At 37.8% G+C, this 20,775-nt stretch overlaps 1 long non-coding RNA gene across 1 annotated transcript in view; it reads right to left on the reverse strand.

Annotated features, from left to right (window-relative positions):
• Window positions 1-15,340: 15,340 nt before the first annotated feature.
• Window positions 15,341-20,775, reverse strand: part of LOC141555320 (uncharacterized) — a 108,795-nt gene continuing 103,360 nt past the window's right edge. The window contains exon 4 of the long non-coding RNA XR_012486151.1: window positions 15,341-15,843. This is a non-coding gene — a long non-coding RNA (uncharacterized LOC141555320). The remainder of the gene's footprint in view (window positions 15,844-20,775) is intronic.

The raw sequence follows: 20,775 nt of genomic DNA on the forward strand, positions 1-20,775 counted from the left end.
GGTATTCTTGTTGGCATTGTTAAATTATCTTACATTAAGGTTTTTCATTAAGATGATACTATAGAAAGTCAGAGTGAAGTCCACATGCCGGTTGGAAAATATCTGGAAAGAACCTCACAAAAACCAATGAAAAGAAAATAAGAAAAAGCAGGATTAAACTCCTCCTCCAATCAGTTTACAAAAAAATAGCCAGAAGCTAACTGAGGCAGGCAGAATGATCTCATCAGAGAAGTCAGCATGAATACAGGAAAACACAGAAAACACAGGGGGTGGTAGAGGATTGTGCCAAGGAAGTCGGGGTGAGCTCGGGTAAGCCAGCCAGGAGTCAATGGACCCAGGGACATACCCTGTAACAGAAAAGCCAGTGCAGGCATCTAGCCAGCAAGCATTCTGAGCAGGAAGGTTCTAAGTCACTGTCAAGCTTCAGTAAGCAGGAACCTGAAGTCATATCCTGACCCTGTTCTGTCAGAGCAAAGGTGAGGATGGATAGATCTCTTCGATGGCTAGAGGAATTATATCTGTATTCCTTGGAGCACTAGAAGTCACTATAAAAGATAAAACCAACTCACGTATATCCAGCAACAACACTAGGGGGGCTGTATAGTGATGCTAGAGACCAACATGATGTCCAGCATTCCAGGGGAGTCTGCCGATCAATCGGTAAACATCTATTAAGGGGCTACTATAACTATTTAGGGTCTACTATGTGTCAGGTATTGCACTAAGAGCTGACAATTCAATTTTAGAGGAAACAGCATGCAGATAAACATATGAAATGCTACATACAAGATAAATAGGAAATCATGAACAGCAAGAAGTCACCAGAATTAAGAGGAAAGCTTCTTGGAGAAGGTAAAATTTTAGTTTAGGCTTAAAAGAAGCCAGGGAGGTCAGTAGTCCAGGAAGAGGAGGGAAAGCATTCCAAGCATGGGGGACAGCCATAGAGAATGGATCACAGCAGGGGACAGAACCAAATCTGAATTTGAAGATCTGCAACAGGAAGAAAACAAAGGCTAGACCAGGTTAGAATGCACAGGGAACCACCAGGAGACTAAAAAAGAAACCAATTTGAGAAATAGAGTGAGGCCTAATATCAGGAACTGCATCTGAATGACCACTATCAACATCTAAACTACAAAGGAGACAGAACAAAACAAAGACAACTCAACCCATTCAAGAGGACTAGGGAGATCTAGCCCAAGCTCAGAGGTCCAAATCAAGAACTGAAACTAAAAATATGTCAACAGAAGAAAATACCAAATACAATGAATAAATACTGTAAATTAAGAGAAACACAAAAGAAAAAGAGAATAATCCCACAATAATTTTAAGCAAAGAGTTAGACAAAATATATATCTTGTCCACAAAGACTGCAAGAATAGCTGTAAGAAATGAAACAAAAAATAAAAGATGAAATTAGAAATTGAATAACTTTTTTTTAATTAACTTTTTAAAAAATTATTATAGCTTTTTTATTTACAAGATATATGCGTGGGTAATTTTACAACACTGACAATTGCCAGGCCTTTTGTTCCAATTTTTCCCCTCCTTCCCTCTACCCCCATCCCCCAGATGGCAGGTTGACCAATACATGTTACATATATTAAAGTATAAGTTAAATACAATATATGTATACATGTCCAAACAGTTATTTTGCTATACACAAAGAATCAGACTCTGAAATAGTGTACAATTAACCTGTGAAGGAAATCAAAAATGCAGGTGGACAAAAATAGGTGGCGCAGTGGATAAAGCACCAGCCTTGAATTCAGGAGGACCCGAGTTCAAATCTGGTCTCAGACATTTTAACACTTCCTAGCTGTGTGGCCCTGGGCAAGTCACTTAACCCCAGCCTCAGAAAAAAAAAAAAAAGAGGGCCACATCCATCAGAATTGATCATCATATAGTATTGTTGTTGAAGTATATAATGATCTCCTGGTCCTGCTCATTTCACTCAGCATCAGTTCATGTAAGTCTCTCCAGGCCTCTCTGAAATCATCCTGTTGGTCATTTCTTACAGAATAATAATATTCCATAATGAAATTGAGTAACTTTATAAAGAAAGTAGAAAGTCTTCTCCAAGTACTAGACCCTTAAAAATAGAATTAAGCAATCAGAATTTAATAATTCTGTGAGATAATAAGGAATGTTACAATAAAGCCAAAGATTAAAAAAAATATATATATAATTTTTTTATTATCAAAACACCTCTCCTTAATAGATTAAAGAGAATTAATTTAAGAATCATCAGGCTCCCTAAGAACTTTTAAGTAAATAAAACATGTGAACATCATATTTCAAGAAATCATAAAATGTCTAGATCTACTAGAACCAAAGGCAACTAAGTGGCTCAGTGGATAAAGTACCAGGCCTAGAGTCAGGCAAATTTGAGTTCAAATGTGGCCTCAGATATTTACTAGCTATGTGATCCTGGGCAAGTCATTTAACCCCTTTTTCCTCAGTTTCTTCATCTGTAAAATGAGCTGGAAAAAGAAATATTGGACCATTTCAGAATTTCTGCCAGGAGTGAGATCATGAAGAGTCAGACAGAACCGAATTGACTCAACAAAAACAACTAGCACCAGACAATAAAGTAAAAAATAGAAAGAATCCATAGTTCATCTCTTGGGGGGGGGGAAAAGCCAAATTGAAAACACCTAGGAATTGTATAGTCAAAGTCCAGAGCATCTAAGACAAACAAAAAACATCTCTGTCCCTTCCACATATTCTTCGACCCAGTAACACTGGCTTTCTAGCTGTTCTACAAACAAGACACTCCATCTCCTGGAATGCATTCTCTCCTCATCTCTGCCTACAGGCTTTCCTGGCTTCCTTTAAGTCATAACTAAAATCCCATCTTCTACAAAAAGTCTTTCCTAATACCTCTTAATTCCAGAGACTTCTCTCTTTTATTTACTTCCTGTTTATCCTATAAATAGCTTATTTGCACATACTTGTGGTCTCCCTACTAGACTGTCAGTTTTTGGAGACAAGATTGTCTTTTGCCTCTATTTTTTTTTTTTATCCTGACTCTCAGCACAGAGCCTAGCACATGATAGGCAATTAGTAAATGTTGATTGATTGATTGCTCACTTATGGTCCCACTAACATGGGGAGAAGAGAGAGACAAGAGGATTCAACCTATATTGATTAGAAATTTGGAAGGTTGTACTTTGTAAAAGGGATGATGATGTAATTTGGTTTTTATCACTTCTGTATCTTGCATCCTCTTTTAAATCAATAACTTTGTAATATTATGATATTACAGAAATAATCATAGCTGTCTAGAGAAGATTCAGAGGAAGTTGTAGAATCTGTTACCTAAAGACAAAACCCACTTTAAATGATCTACTGTTTTAAATGGATCATTGCATTCAAAAGGGTCATTTGGGGGGGGTCATAAAAAATTGTTCCAACGGGGGAAATCCTAGATACTTTAAGAGAAAGGGGGATCTAGACATGTTAGGCTTGGGTTGACAAGAGAAAAAGATCAATGGGTTTTCCCTACAGGTGAAAAAATTGAGGCCCCAACAGGGGAAACATTTTGTCCAATATCATATGGCTAGTTGTTTACAAGATCAAAAGTAGAAACCAGGTCTCCAGACTCACAAATCAGTAATTTTTCCCCCTCTCCTTTGCCATCAACTGTTACAGATCTTTGGACCCATTTTGTCCTGTGATGGGAAGAAGGAGGAAAGGAGGCCATAATGGGAAGCATGAGAGCTAGGATCTACCTTTCCATCCAGATTAATTATTTTTTCTGAACTTTAATTTCCTCTGCTGTAAAATGAAATAAGAATTCTTAAACTCTCCCCCTCACAAGATTTTTTTGAGGAAAAACCTTTTTCAGATGATAGAGGGCCTTATGAATATTTTACTATTATTGTAATCAGGAATAGTCTCTCCCCAAGAGACTTTACCCTGCTCCATGGATAACCTCAGCTGTTTCACTATTTCCTTCTTACCTGTCCAAAAACTCCATTTCTCTGGGACATTTAGTCCCATGACCAGCCAACCCCACCTACAGATGAGTAAGCAATGTGTTCAGTGTGATTTTAGAAGCAGGGAAAGGGCTCCCTGCCCAGAGACATCTCCACCAGCTTCCTGGAACTTCTAACATTAATCACCCACCTTTGGGTTAAGGTATGAAAACCCTTGTTAATATTTCATTCCAATAAATATTTATTAATCACTTTCTTTGTGCTAGGCACTGGACATGCTTCAGTACTGACACAGACCCATGAGCTCAATAAAGTGGCTACACCTACCCATAGGGTAATGTTGTAAGCATGCCTTTGACTTGTTGTGAGCATGAATTTGACTCAATATGCTTCAAGATTTTTTTTCTAATTCTGAGATTCCATGAAAGTTAGTTGTTTTAAATGTACTTCCCCATCCTTTACCTAGTACTCTTAACATCAATCTGCTTGGGAGATAGTGAAGTTCACAATGCTGAGGATATCTATGTCAAAGAGAGAGGAAAAAAGGAAAAAAGGAAGAAAAAAAACTGTTTTTGTCTGTGTTTTCTCCAGCATTAATTCTCATAATAGATTTGGGGAAAAGCTGCTTAGACACTTTTGTAAGAAAAGCTAAGTCACTATAAAATGAAAGTTTCCAGCATATTAAAAAACACTATGTGTAGAACCAATGGGTATTAGTTCAAACCTCAATCCCTCTATTTATAACATGTTTGATCTACAACAAGTCACTGTCAATCTCTGGACCTCAGTTTCCTTATCTATAAAATAGGGTTTGGAGGAGAGAGGGGGCAGAAATCTCTCAGGTCTATTTCAGCTCTAAATCCAATGGTTTTATGAGTCTATATTGAAAATTGGCAAAATGAGCTCTGGGATATGGCTAAGCCACAATCCTTAGCCTGTTAAGTATTTTCCTTTGAAGAAATGAATAAAGAAGAGATAGAACATCCCTAATCTCCAAAGGGAGGAGGATTGATTTAAAAGAGAGATGTACAAAGAGACAAAGATTGTCAAGTGAAGGAGGGTACAATAGCTCTGTTGAATTTTTTAAAGTTTTAATAGAGGATCGAGAGCCAGGCTTCTGAAAGTTTTTCTACTCATGCCATTTTCACCCAAAATACCTCTCTGACCCAGGGTATATAGATATATAAAATAGGTATCCAAATTAAACACTTACTAATTTTGTGATCTCCACATTCAATTATATGACCCATATAGACACAACCCACAGTTTAAAAACCTTTGATCTAGATAATAATTTTATACATGTTTATGTATAATTTCAAGTAAGTCAGACTGTAGGATATATATATATACACATAGAGAGAGAGAGAGATACACACACACACACACACACACACACACACACACACACACACACACATATATATCCTACACATACACACACACACACACACACACACACACACATACACACCAGATTGTAGCTTTGATTTATTGTAAAGGGTCAGAACTCTGAAGAAGTATACTTGAAACAAGGATACTTACAACAAGGTATTAACTCAGTGGAATTGATGAGATGATTGTGCTCTAGTTCACATATATACTTAGTACTTAGCATGGTGATGTAATAGTTCTCCAATTCACACATATTCAGTATGCTGTAATGATGTAAATTGTAATAGGGTATTTAAGGGCTGGAAGGACTGGAAATGAGAGATTCCATTTTTGACCATCCTCCTGGTGGCTCTTCTGCCCCTTGCATTCCTCCACTAACAAGGCTGGGCCAGAATAAAGCCTCTAGACTCTATTCCTGACCATTCTTGTGATGTTTATCCTGCTGAGACCAAGGCCCCATCAGAAGGACCTCCAGAAAGCCAACCTGAACATTATAATTTATGAGACTAGTTGGTACAATAGGTAGAGCACAAGTCCTAAAGTCAGTATTTTTTTGTTTTTCTGTTGTTTTCAGTCTTGTCTGACTCTTTATGATCCCAGTTAATGTTTTCTTGGCAAAAATAATGGATTGGTTTACATTTCTTCTCCAGCTCATTTTACAGATGAAAAAACAGGTTAGGTGACTAGTCCAGGGTCACATGGCTAAAAATTATCTGAAGTTAGATTTGAACTCAAGAGCAGGCCCATCACTCTAACCACTGTGCTACCCAACTGCCCAAAGCCAGGAAGACAAGTTCAAATCCAGTTTCAGATACTTTCTAGATGTGTGGCTCTATACAAGTCACTTATTTTCTGTTTGCCTCATTTCCCTCATCTGTAAAATGAGGATAATAATAGCGCTTATCTCACTCATCTCTTAGAGTAGTTTGTGAGGATCAAATAAAACAAGATTTGTAAAGTACATAGCATAATACCTAGTTTATAGCAAACTCTATATAAATGTCAATTCTTTAATTATGTAGAGCTCCCAATAAGGAATTTCTTCTACTTTGTAGATAAAAAATACACATATAAACAATTTTTCTAAAAATCCTATTGCCAAAAAGCACTGGAAGTTAAATGTCTTGTCTAAGAGGTCATTGTTGTTGTTTGTCCTTCATTCTCAAAGAGGACCAAGATATCAGGGAGGTGATAACCATGACATACGAGTGAATTGGATTTAAGTAAGGGAGAGCTATGCAAGGTCACCTACTTCCCTTTTCCTCCAGAACCATCTGAGTCCAATGGCCAGACATAGATCAGGACAACTGGAGATGTCCCTGGATGCAGTGGAAGACCTTGGCCTTTGTAAACTAAAGTCTTCAATAAGTCTCAGATTAAGGGAAGTTATGGATTGTCTGAAACAAGCTTGCACTGCCATAAATGCTTAACTATCCCCAGGTCAGGGGATTGAGAGAATAGTGATGCCCTCAACAGTAATACAATTATGTACAAATAAGGGATATATGTACACACACACAATACACACACACACACACACACACACATACACACATATATGTGTATGTATGTGTGTGTGAATATATATATATATAATAAATTGAAAATAATCTCAGAGGGAAGACACTAAGATTAAGATGTTACATTCAAAGAGATGTTGCAAATGTAGAAATGGCAATATTTGACAAAATAATGACATATAGAGACTCTATAATCTCTCCTGGATCCAAATCTATGACCCAATAAAATATTTTCTTCATTTTTAGTTGAAAGTAGGCTGTTCTATCTAAAGAGGGATATGGTCTGTTATAGTGAATCAAATATTTCCCCCTTTTCTTCCACTAGCTAAACACCATGATTATATTAAGAAGCCAGATATAAAATAAACTGGCTTGGTTTTGCCTTTTTTTTTTTTTTTTTTTCTCTCTCTATCAGCTCTTAAGAAAAGCAGATGGGATACCACCATGAACATTGCAAATTCGAATGGCTAAAGTAAATACCATATTGTTGGTTGAGCGTGGGGTGGGGGGAAGTGGAGAATGCTAAATAGGCAGAGCAGCCCTATACAAAAGAAGTAGTGGAGTGGGATGATATTTGATGCTACCTCAGGCTCATGGAATCACTGAAACTTAGAGATGCAAGGAATCTCAGAAGCCATCTAGGCCAAGATGGAAAACAGTCTTATTTAAGACCTAACTACCCAAGAAGCTACTTCAGCCTTTGAATTAAAGACCTCCGATGAGGAGCAAAGACACAACTTCCTGGCATTTCCACACACCAAGTCATTCCTGAGGCAGCTAGCTGGCCCAGTGGGTAGAGCACTGGACTCAAAACCAGGAAAACCTAAATTCAAATCTAGTCTCACACACTTACTAGCAGTGTGATCCTGGGCAATTTCTTTAAACTCTGCCTGCCTCAGATTCCTCATTTGTAAAATGAGGGTAAGAACAGTATCTACCTCTCAAGAGTCATTGCTACAATGTAAAAATCATCTATTTGTAAAGTATTTTGCAAACTTTAAATGTTAGCTATTGTTATATTATTGGACAGCTCTCATCAAAGTTGTCAATCCTAGATTTGGTTCGGCACAATCTCCACTTCTTGTTCCTAATTCAGCCCATCTGGGGCCAAGCAGAGCAAGGTTTATCATTCCTTATCAAGTCTCCATTAAGCATTTTTTTCTCTAGACTAAACATTTCCAGTCCGTTCAAGCAGACCTCAAATGCCATAATCTCAGGATTCTTTGTCCACCTGGGAACTTTCTTTTACACGCTCGACAACTCACTAATGTTTTTCCCAAAAATAATCTTTCTAACAGTACCAAGTGACTCTTTTCTTCCCACCAGATTGAGCCATCCTTCAGTAATATCTTCAGCAGATTGACAGGTCCCTTCACAAGTCCTACTATCCATCTTCCTTCCTTTTCTGAGTATAAGTTGCCTCATAACTGTGTAATGTGCTCTTCTATTTGAGCTCAGCTTTCTGACTGCTTAATTCACATAGGATATTTTGTTATAAATGAGAGACACCAGGAGGAAAATAAAGGAGAAAAAGATCAGAAAGAAAAAAACAAAAGAAAGTATAGAAAATGTGATTTATTTATTTATTTTTATTTGCTTTTATACTCATGGGATTTAGAGCTGAAAGGAACTTTACAATCCATCTAGCCTAGCCCCTTTATCTTACTGGGGCCTATACAGGAAAAGTGATTTGTCCCTGAGTGTCTTGGTTTGGACATGAAAATTTATAGCATTGATTAAGCTTTCAACATGTGTGATGCACTGTGACTGATGTCCAGGATACAGAGATTAACTATGGCATAGTTGCTGACTTTGAATGTTCAGACTCAAAGAATAGGTGTTTGTGGTTCAATGTTGACTTTGAAGTTATCCAGTGATAAGTCCCTTGAATCTGTACTTGGCCTTGGTCTATTTAGCATGGTTTTCACTAATTAGATTAAAAAGATAGCTGGTAGGCTTATCAAATTTACATAATGTCCCAATTCAACTGTATATACCCTTCCTCTCTTGAATCTCTGTTCCCCTTCCCATTTGGCTGATAAACCCTGTCAAGACTCAGCCACCATTTGCCATCTTCTCCCCTACACACTTGCTGCTAAATGAAGGTGGAGAAAATCACACGACTGTTCTGACTAGATCCATTACAAATTTATGTCACAATCTCAATTGCGTCCTTGTTGTCACTAGGCAATCCTACTATACTTTCCTCATTAACTTCCTTATCCCACTCTTCACAGTGGCTCTACTAAATCTTTCCATCGGAACTCAAACTTCCTATGATTCCCCCTCTCTTCCAGGCTCTCAGTTGGGAATCTTGCCCTATGTTTTAAAGAAAAAAAATTAAGTCCATTTTCCAGGTGCTCCTTCTTCTTTATCTCATATCATTCATATTCCATCTGCCACTATCTCTTCCTTCACCTCCTTCTATCTCACATGATTAAATGGTTTTACTACCTACCAAGGCTAATCTGTTTTACTTGCTCAACCAATTCTAATCCATTCTAAATTATCCTCTACCACTTATTTTCAATCTCTCCCTGTTTAGTAGGTCATTCCTTACTACCTACATTTTCATGTCTTTCACATTTTGGAAAAAAAACAAACCCTCACTTGATCCTTTCATCTCACTAATTATCAGCTTTTTAGAAAGTCAATCTATAACAGATGCCTCCTTTTTCTCTCTTCTCACTCTCTTCTTAACTTTGTACAATTCAGCTTCTACCTTTAAAATTCTACTAAAAGTGCTCTCTTTAAAGTCACCAGTGATCTCTTAGTTGCAAAATCCAATGATCTTTTCTCAGTCCTTATTCTCCACCTCTCTGCAGGTTTTGAAATTGTTAATCACCCTCTTTTTTTAATATTCTCTTTTCTCTACATTTTTGGGAAATCACTCTCCTGTTCTTCATTTGTATCAAACTATTCCTCTATCTTCTTTACTGAATCCTCCTCCAGAGGGGCCCTTTTCACTTCTCCTTCTATATTACTTCATGTGGTGATCTCTCTCAGAAATTCCTATTTTTATGGAAGTGGTTCTCAAATCTACTCTCTCTCAGAAATTCCTATTTTTATGGAAGTGGTTCTCAAATCTACTTATCCTGCCTAACCTCTCTGTTGACCTCCAATCCTACATATCTAACTACTCTTCAGAACTGGATTTTCAGTAGATATTGTAGATTAAACCTGTCCAAAACAGATTCATTATCTTTCCTCCTAAACTCTCCCATCTCCTATTTTCCCTTTCACTGTACAGAGCAAGGCCATCCTTCATGAATGTGAATGTTGAAAACTATCTTTGCATATATTTTGAAAATAAAAAGCTATTATTTTAAAAAGAAAAAAAAAAAAGTTGGAGCAAGCATGATGTTCTTGTTGATTAGAACTCTTCCCATCCTCCAGGAATTCTTGCAGAGAGAGAAAGCTCTAGCTTTAGCCTTGACAAAGTTTTCTCTCCTTCCCCAGAGGACATTGAAAACTTTGAAGGGTCTGGATGCAGTGGTCCTCAAACTTTTTAAATAGGGGGCCAGTTCACTGTCCCTCAGACTGTTGGAGGGCTGGACTATAGTAAAAACAAAAGCTTACACTGTCTCTGCCCCTCAGCCCATTTGCCATAACCCAGAGGGCTGTGTAAACGTCCTCAGTGGGCTGCATTTGGCCCGCCAGCCATAGTTTCAGAACCCCTGGTCTAGAGGATGTTGGACCTCCCATCTTCTCATCAATGTCCTAGTTGCAGGTGATGGAATGGTTGATTTATTTAACCCCATTCAACTTGAAGTAAGTGATATAATCAATTCAATCAGTAGAGTAGATCAATAGATAGCAGTGTCTGCATCAGGAGCCAAGGACATATAGACAAAAATTCCTCATGCCTAAAGACAACTTTTTCAGTACCTCTCAAATGAGAAAAAGGGACTTTTGCAACCAGGAACAATGAGTTACTTCTTCACCATATGTACTCTCTAAGCTTGAGTCTACTTTTTCCTGGACACTGTGCTTGTAGGATAGTGGGTCATAGATATTTGGCAGGATGTTTTATACCAACTATTATTATTGTACCACTTTAGTCAATATTCCCTTTCTAAAGCTTCATATGCTGACTGACTAAAATGATTCTCAATTGATAATCTTGGGGGAAAGCATACCAATAGAGGGTTGAACCAGTGTCATTAAAAAAAAAAAACCCACTGCCCTTCAAAAGGTCTCTGTAGAATTTTGGGCAAGAGAAATACAACTATCTTACACCTCAGGACCTAACCCATCAACAAGAATACTTCTTAGAGCAATCTTGGACTTCATATTTGTTGAATATGACATAACAAGAGAACATAAACTATTTGCGGATATGGATTGTTAATTCATGTCTTTATAGGATCAAGACCTAACGTGCCTTATGTTGCTTCATAAGTAACTAGTGGTGTAGTGGTCTGGAATCAGGAAGACTCAAATTCAGTCCCAGCCCCAGATACTCATTATCTATGTATGACACTGGTCAAGTCACTTAATCTTATTTGTCTCCCTTTCCTTATCAATAAAATGAGCTAGAGAAGGAAATGGCAAACCACTCCAATATCTTTGCCAAGAAAACCCATAAGGGAGTTATGAACAGTCAGACACAGCTAAAATGACTAAACAACAAATATTTGTTAAATTGACAAAAATGTAATATGATCTTGGGTGGCTGGGATAGAAGCAATATCTGCTTTACATAGGCCATGAGGATTAAGAGGATAAAGAGACTATCCTTGGAATTTGATTAAGAGGCCTGGAGCTTGAATCATTGACTTGGTTTCCTTGTTACCTGAGGCATGAAGATTCTATGCTATAGGAATTTTACCTATTCTAAGGTCTTATGGAATTCCCAATGCCCTGAAAACTCTCTTTCTGATCAAAATTTGCTGCACAAGAACTACAACGGGTGAAAGGTCTATCTTTAGCCCTTTTCATCCTTTGTAATTAAATTTATTTTTATTTCATTTTACAATTCATAAGTGTTTTCTTGAGTTCTAATGCTGAATGTGAATCACTGGACTTGGCTGAGTAAGGCCTATCCCAGAACAGTTAAAATGAGAGGGGGGGGTTGACAACCACACTGTATTCTGCTCTCGTCAGGCCATATTTAGAGTATTATATGAAATTCTAGATGCCACATTTTAAAGAGGACATTAATAAGGCAGAAAATATCCAGAGGAGGATAATTATCTTTGTAAAGAACTTCCAGATCATGTACATGAGGATCGCTATAGGTACTGTGTTGTAAATGTTTAACAGTTGTCTCTCTGGAAAAAATAATATACAAAACATTTTTAAGTTTAATATGTACCATTAAATTTTTTTCTCTATCATATTCTTAAGTGTAGACAATAAATAAAATAATTTATATCTCAATGAGATTAATATATAGATGAAATAATTTATGTCTAAATGAAATTTAGATCTAAATAAAATAATTTTATATAAGTGAAATTTATAAATAAATAAAACATTTTATCACTATATATATTATTTATGTACACATTGAAAATTTATTCTAAAATAATAAATCAAGTTCCGACTTTCAGCATTTGATCTTCTGAGAATTAAATGCTCACAATAAATATGTAACAATTGTCTCTCACAAGCTAAGACAAGCCAGCTCCATAACACTATGAAAAGTAGAGATGTTCTAAGTTGTAAGACTAAGGAGGAGAGGGAGAAAATAGACATTTTTTCCAAGATCCTACAGGACAGAGCTGGGAATAAAAAGCAAATAATATAGAGAAACAAATTTAGGCTTTATATCAAGGGGAGGAAATCTCTAGGCTATTAAATAAGGCTATTCAAAAGAGGGAATATGAGCTAGATTTTTTCCCTTATTGGAGATCTTCAGAAAAATAAGTAGATGACTTATTGGGGGAGGAAGAAGGGGAAAAAACATATCAGAAATAATTCTTGTTGAAGCACCTGTTGAATTAGATGGCCAAGGAGGTCCTTTCCAACTGTGAGATTCTGCGATTCAAAAAAAAAATGTTTGCTGAGTTGAACAGTATCATCAAGCTGGCAGTAGGATGATGATTTTTCTTTTGTTGTTGTTGTTATTGTTGTTGTTGTTGTTGTTGTTGTTGAAACTCTCAAAGACCATCTTACCAAATCATAAATTCTAGTTCTAGAGCTGGAAGGGACCTCAGAGATCATCTAGTCCATTCTCTCATTTTACAGATGAGGAAACTGAGTTTAAGAAAGAGCTGAAGTGTCTTGTCCAAAGTCCCACAGGTGGTAAGTATCAGAGGCAGAACTCAAACCCAGATCTTCTGACTACAAAGTCTGTATTCTTTCCCCAATACCAAGCTGCCTCTCAAAACATAGAGGAGCTTCTTGCCTATGTAGGAGAGCTATTGAAACACTACAGCATTAAAGATAGTTTCAACCTTCAAGGAGCTTACATCTAAGTATAGAAATCAACAGACAAAATGAAGCTGAGACAGGTTGGGTTGGGGAAGGAAGGTACTCTTCCCCAAAGTCAGGATGGAGAATCCCAAAACAATATAGCCAGGTGGGAAATAAAGAGATAGCTGGTTTAGGCCCTCTCATTTGCTAAGAGATTTTAGAGTTCATGGTTCCACCCTCCAATCAGAGGGGTAGATGAAACCAGAGAGGTGTGAGTTCTAAGGTGGGAGGTTTGTTTGAGAGTTCTATACCTGAAACCTTTTTCCTGAATCCCACCCCAAGACAGTAGCTATAGGGAAACATCAAATCAAAAGAAAGACCTTTCTTTGGGTGAATGTATAGAATCCAATTAGAAAGAAGGAATGTCAGGAAATCGTGGAGTTCAAACCCTCTCCTGGACTGGGAAACTACTGGTTCTATGGTAAGTCCGAAAGTCCCAGAGGGAGGTCTCTGTGGAGTAGAAGCTGGATCCACATAGAGCTCTGTGCAAACATCCACATTACCCTGCCAAGACTGCTCTGGGCAAACTAAACACACAGAGTGAGCCTGCTTCCACCAGGCATCCCTTCCCCCAGGTATGAGCTCATCCTCTCAGTGGGGCTGGCAAAGAGGAAAATGGGAAGGAGTCTGTCTCTTGACAGAAGATTTTCAAAACTCACCTACGCGACACAGGAAATGGGACTTGTGAGTCAATAGCTGCCACTTGGCTTTTCTGAAGTTAACCCAGAGGTAACAATGTCCTGTTAGACTGAGCCCTCCTCCTCCTCTCTAGACAGAACTTCTTCATCTAAGCCCCATTAAAAGAAGAAGAGAGAGGGGCAGCTAGGTGGTGCAGTGGATAGAGCACCAGCCCTGAAGTCAGGATTTGAGTTCAAATTTAGCCTCAGACACTTAATACCTCCTAGCTGTATGACCCTGGGCAAGTCACTTAACCCCAATTGCCTCAGGAAAAAAAAAAAAAAAAAAAAAGGGAGACCCAGAAAAGGATGTCCCAGCTGAGGTCTAGTCTGCAGGACTAGACCTGTTTTTAGTATTGATACTAGGGAATATTTCTAATATACAAGTTACTTATCTCTGCTTTCAAAGAGCTTGTTGGAAACAAGATTTAGGATCACACATGAAATATTTAGTAGAAAAAAAAAAAGAGAGAGAGAGAATCATCTCAGAAATAGTTTGAGGACACTTCAGAAAGGCTTGAACAAGAGTGCCTCAGGAGAAGCATGATTGGGCTCTGACATCCATTATGGAAAAATAAATATAGAAATGAGATCTCAGACCCATCAGCACTGGGAGGGTCAAATTGTCCAAGCCATGTAATAGAAAAGAAGAGCTTCCACCTGTTTTTATGATTTACACAATTTTTCTAATGAATCATTTGAAGAGTCAGTATGGTGGGGCATAAATATATAAACTCTCCAAATGCTACTCCCCTAAGTATGTAATCTGTCTCTCGAGCCATACCTCAACAAAATGTGAAACACTTATACCTAATTTTTTTCTGACAGAAGAAAAAGTTCTATGACTTTAGAGATTCAAGGAAAGGGTGTGTGTGTGTGTGTGTGTGTGTGTGTGTGTGTGTGTGTGTGTGTGTTTGGTGTTTGGATTTTTATATGGGTTTTTTTGTTTGCTTGTTTTGGAATGCTTTTATTTTTTGTTCAAATAACTCGGGGATATCTGAACTTTCCAACTTCAAGTTAGGTATAAGTCATCCGCACATAGACTTTGCTAAATGAGAATTAAGGTTCTTGACATTTGAAAAGTCATCCTGTTCAGGCACAGAAGAAAAGGTCATTCACTTGGAGGGCATAACAGAAATGATTAGATTCTCAGTGCTCCAGAGTGCAACTTTAGAGCAGGCATGAAATAACCCTGACAATGGCAATTATGCTTTCAATAATTCCCAAATGCCTTCCTTGGAGAACCTGGCTAGCTGTGCAAGTTTCCTTCGGTCTCCCAGATCCCAAATGTTTTAGGTCTGCTGCTTAGGGAGATACACTTATCTAAAAAGACTAGGTCAAGTAACTTGTCTAATGTCATTTAAAAGTTTTTTGTTTCTTTTTAAGTGCTATGCACATAATAGTCATTTAATAAATCACAGGATTAAAGTGTATGTTACATTATTCATTCAACAAACATTAAAACCAGCAGGGTATATAGTGTTCAGGGAAAAGGAGTTACTCTGAGCTGCCAAGCACTTTGCAAGGCTGCTTTCCACTTTGGGTGTTCACCTGCCACCCAACTCTCATGTTTCCAAGAAGTTTTAGCAGACACAGTGTCCACACCCCAAAGAATAGTTTCAGCAGATGGGCTAAACTAGGTTAAGAATAACTGTAGAATCTCAGACTTGCCAGTGACTTAGGGGGGTCAATACCCTAGGCAAGGGAAGACTTCCCTAGCAGAATGGGCAGATAAGAACAATTTGTATCAATGACCATGGAGGCAGCTGAAGCAGGCATTGTGGAGGGCTCAGTATTTGGTCAGACATGGAAGAAGCCAGGGTCATCCACTGCATCCCCAGCCATGTCCAGTCATCCTGACTTTTGTCTTGACACTGAAATCTGATGATTCTGAAAGAAAAAATGAGATCAATGCTGTCTCACAAATCTAATTTATGTGCATAGAAAGACATCACCCATACCATTTTACAATTTTTACCTACCTCAGAATCCTGTGTCAACAGGCAAGTGTGGATACACTGGGAGCTGTAATTACAACTCTGTACACAGGGTCGTCCCCTCATGAGACTGAAGCAGCAGTGGGATTCGGCAGCCCCCTGGGGAGGTCTGTGCAGCCTTTTTTAAGGAATGCATTGCTCATCTCCTGGCAAAATGAAGGGGCTAGAAAAGATGCCCTAAAAATTGTCTGCTTTACCCAACCTTGGCCTGTTTACTGCAGCAGTCGGGGATCCCACCCAGAAACCAAAATACAGACAGGGAAGCAAGGCCTGCCTACATCAAAGAACGTACTGTCCTCTATGAGCAAAGCAGAATTTCAGTAGATCAAAAAAGAAATGTGAGATCACAAATTTAGAGACATCTCCACTTCAAAAGTTTGTGTGGCCTATTTGTGCCTAATCTGTGGCAGGATTTCCCAAGCTCCCAAGCCATAGTCAGGAACACTGTACCTTGACCCTGACATAATGATGTCAATTTGGTCCCCTTCCAGAATGAAGGACAACAACCAACCAATTAAGACCAACTCAATTAACAAATGTTTATTAGGACATTTTTGCTGAGGCTGAGGGTACAAATGAATATAAAAATGAAAGAAAATCTTTCCATCAGAAAAATTGCATTCTATTGGAAGAGACAAGTCTGAGTATAAATAGAAGAAGAGGGAAAGAATGGGCAAAGGCAGGTGAAGAGATAGTCAGAAAAAATGAAAAATGTCAGAAAGAGGCAGACAATGACAGCGAGCCAGTGGCCTGGAACCAAATGTCATTCTGGCAGACAGAAAAGGAAAGTCTACTGGTTGAGACTTAGAGACTCTAGGCTGAGCTTAGCCCAAACCCTGCCCTATCTGCCCCTGGCAAAACATCTCACATCAGGGGCAAGAGCAGGGGTTCTTAGCCCTTTTTGTTCCGTAAATCCCTTTGGCAGTCTGCTACAGCCTAGGAACCTCTTCTTAGAATGTTTTAATACATATGATTACATACAAAGGGAAAAAATTATGTTGTAATACAGGTCTCAAAATATTTTTTTTTAATTTACAGACATCTGGATTAAGAACTGGACTGGAGTTGTCAGTGGAAGAGTATAAAGCTAGTGGATACCTATGAAACCACCCAGGATCTTCCTGAGCAAGAGCTACTCATCACAGTCTGGCTGGGCTACCACACACAGTCTGGGTCAAGTCAGTATTCTGGGGAGCTGAGGCAAAGAAGCCAAGCAAGGTTGGGAAATATATCTATTTTCCCACTTTGTTCCTTGTTATTTGATTAGTGAAGCAGTTCAGAGAACAAAATATCTGCCACTTGTTTTTAATTTTATTTTTTACAATCTTCCTGCTGAGCCATTTAGGAACATATTGGGGGAGTTCTGAAATCAACAAATTCTAAACATAACCATTCATTTCTCTCCAAAATTCAACTGAAAGCAGTTGACATACCGGCAATTAATTGGCTAGAGCATCAGGCCTGGAGTTAGGAAGACCTAAGCTCAAATTCAGCATCAAATACTTAAATCTCTATTTGCCTTGGTTTCCTTGTATATAAAATGGGAACAATCATAGCACTTACTCCACAGGTGAGTTGTTGTGAGGATCAAATGAAGTAAAAATTGTAGATATCAGGGCCCACCACATAGTAAGCACCATAAAAATATTAGTTATTATTGTTGTTGTTATTATCATTATTATTAATTAACCCTAGGTACAGGTGGATCTAAAATGTTGTTTTAGTGATCAGACCATGGGCTTTAAAGTCACAAAACCCTGCATTCAAGTCCTATGACCTTGAGTAAAATTCTTCCATCTCAAGGTCTTAGTTATTTATAACAAGGTTAGTTTTAACTGAATTATTCCTAAAATCCCTTCCAGTTCTGGCAGTTTGAGGAATCCTCAATGGAAATTCTCTCCAATTACACAAATTGCAGCCTTTTTGTGATTTGGTAGATCATAAGCTTAGAGTTGAGGGGAAAAAAAAAACTCAAAAGTCATCTCCAACCTCTCATTTTAGGAATGAAAAATTTGACATCCAAATTAAAAGAAATGACAATACCAAGGTCATCTAGTTAATGGTTGAGAAAGGATTCAAATCAATACTGTCTTATATTATTTTATATCCTAGTAAATTGTGTGAGATAATCAGAAGTTAAAATCCCAATCTCCCAACTAGCATCAGAGATCAAGCAATTCTAACACTCCAAGATGCCTCTCCTCCAACTCTAGCTTTTAAGTCTGATTGTTACTTTTTGGAAGGGGTGGAGGAATTATTGTTGGCTGGTGTATTTGTTTGTTTTCTTAAATTTATACCTTAATGAACATTGAGAATGTGAAAATTTATTTTGAAATCTATTTAAAAAACCAATCCACAACTGATGCTTTCATTAGTAGAAGAGGGCTGAAGGGACTAGTGGGTACTGAGTGAGTTGTAAGGAGAAAAAGGAAATCATCAATCCAACTTCTACTTTCCACCAAGAAGTTGCTGAGGAAACTTTAGACTTGAACAAGATTGGGATGCTGCAATGTTTTTTTCTTCTGTTTTGTTTTGGGGTTTTGAAAAGGGCTAGAACTGAGCAAATGCACTTGGATAATGAAGCACGTGAGACTAATTGCCAATTGGACAGTTCCCTATTAACTTGTTTGAAGGTTGACCCTCCCCAGTTGTTCTGTGCTGACTTGATTGGTGGGACAAAAAGGGGGAAGTGACATGTGTGGGAGGAGGAGGAGGAGGAAGAGGAATTGAGACAAGAAGCTGAGTCAGTCTTTCCAGGCATTTGAGGGAGGAAGGTGTAGGTGAGGTTGCTAGGCCTAACCCCCTGACCTTGACCGTAAAAGATCAAGAATAAAGACCTTTTAGTGATCCTGACTCCAGCTAATTTCTGGGAAGACAGAGTTCCAGCAGGGTTTTGGGTTTTGGGTTTTTTTGTTTTGTTTTTTTTTCTGGACCATAAGATTCATAGATCTACATAAGAAAAATACTGGGCTAGATATAATACTCAGCTTCCTCAACAACACTAAGACTTTCATGCTTACTCCTGGATTAATTTCCTCAAGTCATATTCATACTCCTTACGTGCTCAAAAAAAAAAAAAAAAGGTAAACATTAGAAAATAGTAAATGATGTTACTACTGGGCTTATATCCCCCTGTTTGTGCAAAAATGCTTGTGGCAGCCCTCTTTGTAGTGGCCAGAAACTGGAAACTACATGGATGTCCATCAATTGGAGAATGGTGGAATAAATTATAGTATATGAATATTATGGAATATTATTGTTCTGTAAGAAATGAACAACAGGATGATTTCAGAAAGGCCTGGAGACGCTTACATGAACTGATGCTGAGTGAAATGAGCAGGGCCAGGAGATCGTTGTGTACTTCAACAACAATACTATATGATGATCAATTCTGATGGCTGTGTCAATCACAATGAGATGAGCCAAATCAGTTCCAATAGAGCAATAATGAACTGAACCAGCTACACTCAGTGAAAGAACACTGGGAGATGACTATGAACCACTACATAGAATTCCCAATCCCTCTGTTTTTGTCCACCTACATTTTTTATTTCCTTCACAGGCTAATTGTACACTATTTCAAAGTCCGATTCTTTTTGTTCAGCAAAACAACTGTTTGAACATGAATACATATATTGTATTTAACTTATTCTTTAACATATTTAACATGTATTGGTCAACCTGCCATCTGGGGGGGGGGGGAAGGAGGGGAAAAATTAGAACAAAAGGTTTGGCAATTGTCAATGTTGTAAAATTACCCATGCATATATATGGTAAATAAAAATTATTAAAAAAAAAAAAAAAGAAAAAGAAAATAGTAAATGAGCATATAAGCAAAATATAGTATTGTCCCATTCTCTCCCACAATGAATAACAAGGCCATTGCTCATTTCTCTTCTTTTTTTTTTTTTTTTTTTTTTTTGTATTTTAAAAAATATACCCATAGGATCTAGATATGAGACAGCATATATTTGAATGCTGGCTCAATCACTGACTATATGACCTTGATCTAGTTATTTCTTCTGCTTGGACCACAATCATTTCAATTCTCTTAGAAAGGAAAAAAAAAAAAAACCAGAAATTCAGAGAAGTAATTATGATGATTTTATCAATACCATCCTGGAAGCAAGTAGCAGAGCTGACATCCAAGCCCATATTTTCTAGCCCTAAATCCAGTTTTTTATTTTGTTTTCTTGAGCTAGGTAAGGTTAGAAAACCAAGGCCTGACATTAACTATGAGGGCTTTTTATACTAAGAAAATCCATGTTCTTTTCCTTATTATAAGGACAGCACAGAACATATTTATCTGCTGATTCCCACTTCTCTGAAAATGTTTCCAAAATACTGGCTGGCCTGGGCTCCATAAAATTATTACAAGACACACTGTAACTCACTTCCAATATCCCAAGCAAAAGATCATATCCAGCTGTCAGAGGAGATTTGTACTGTAAAATTTCAGATAAAATAGTCTCATCTGATAGCATCAGTCTATAACAGAGGTAAATAAAAACTGTCATTATGCTCTAGAGAACTGTAGTCCTATAGGGGTGGAAGATCAAAGCCCACATTATTCAAAAGAAGAACAGAATATTTATGACATTTGGGCACATCTGCAAGCCAAGAAGTCGAAACTAAGATGATGCACATTACTAGAGTAGTATTATAATGGCACCCCAGGGGAAGGGAATATTTTTGCAGATCACTGTGTAAGACCTCACATAAAATGGGCATCTGGTACTACCATACTTATCTGTCTCACTTCTTTTTCTTTCCTCTTTTCTCACTCTTGGCTTTTTTCATCCTTTCTTCTCTTCTTCCCTCTGAC

The sequence above is a fragment of the Sminthopsis crassicaudata genome, chromosome 2 (assembly GCF_048593235.1).
Source record: "Sminthopsis crassicaudata isolate SCR6 chromosome 2, ASM4859323v1, whole genome shotgun sequence".
Taxonomy (NCBI): domain Eukaryota; kingdom Metazoa; phylum Chordata; class Mammalia; order Dasyuromorphia; family Dasyuridae; genus Sminthopsis; species Sminthopsis crassicaudata.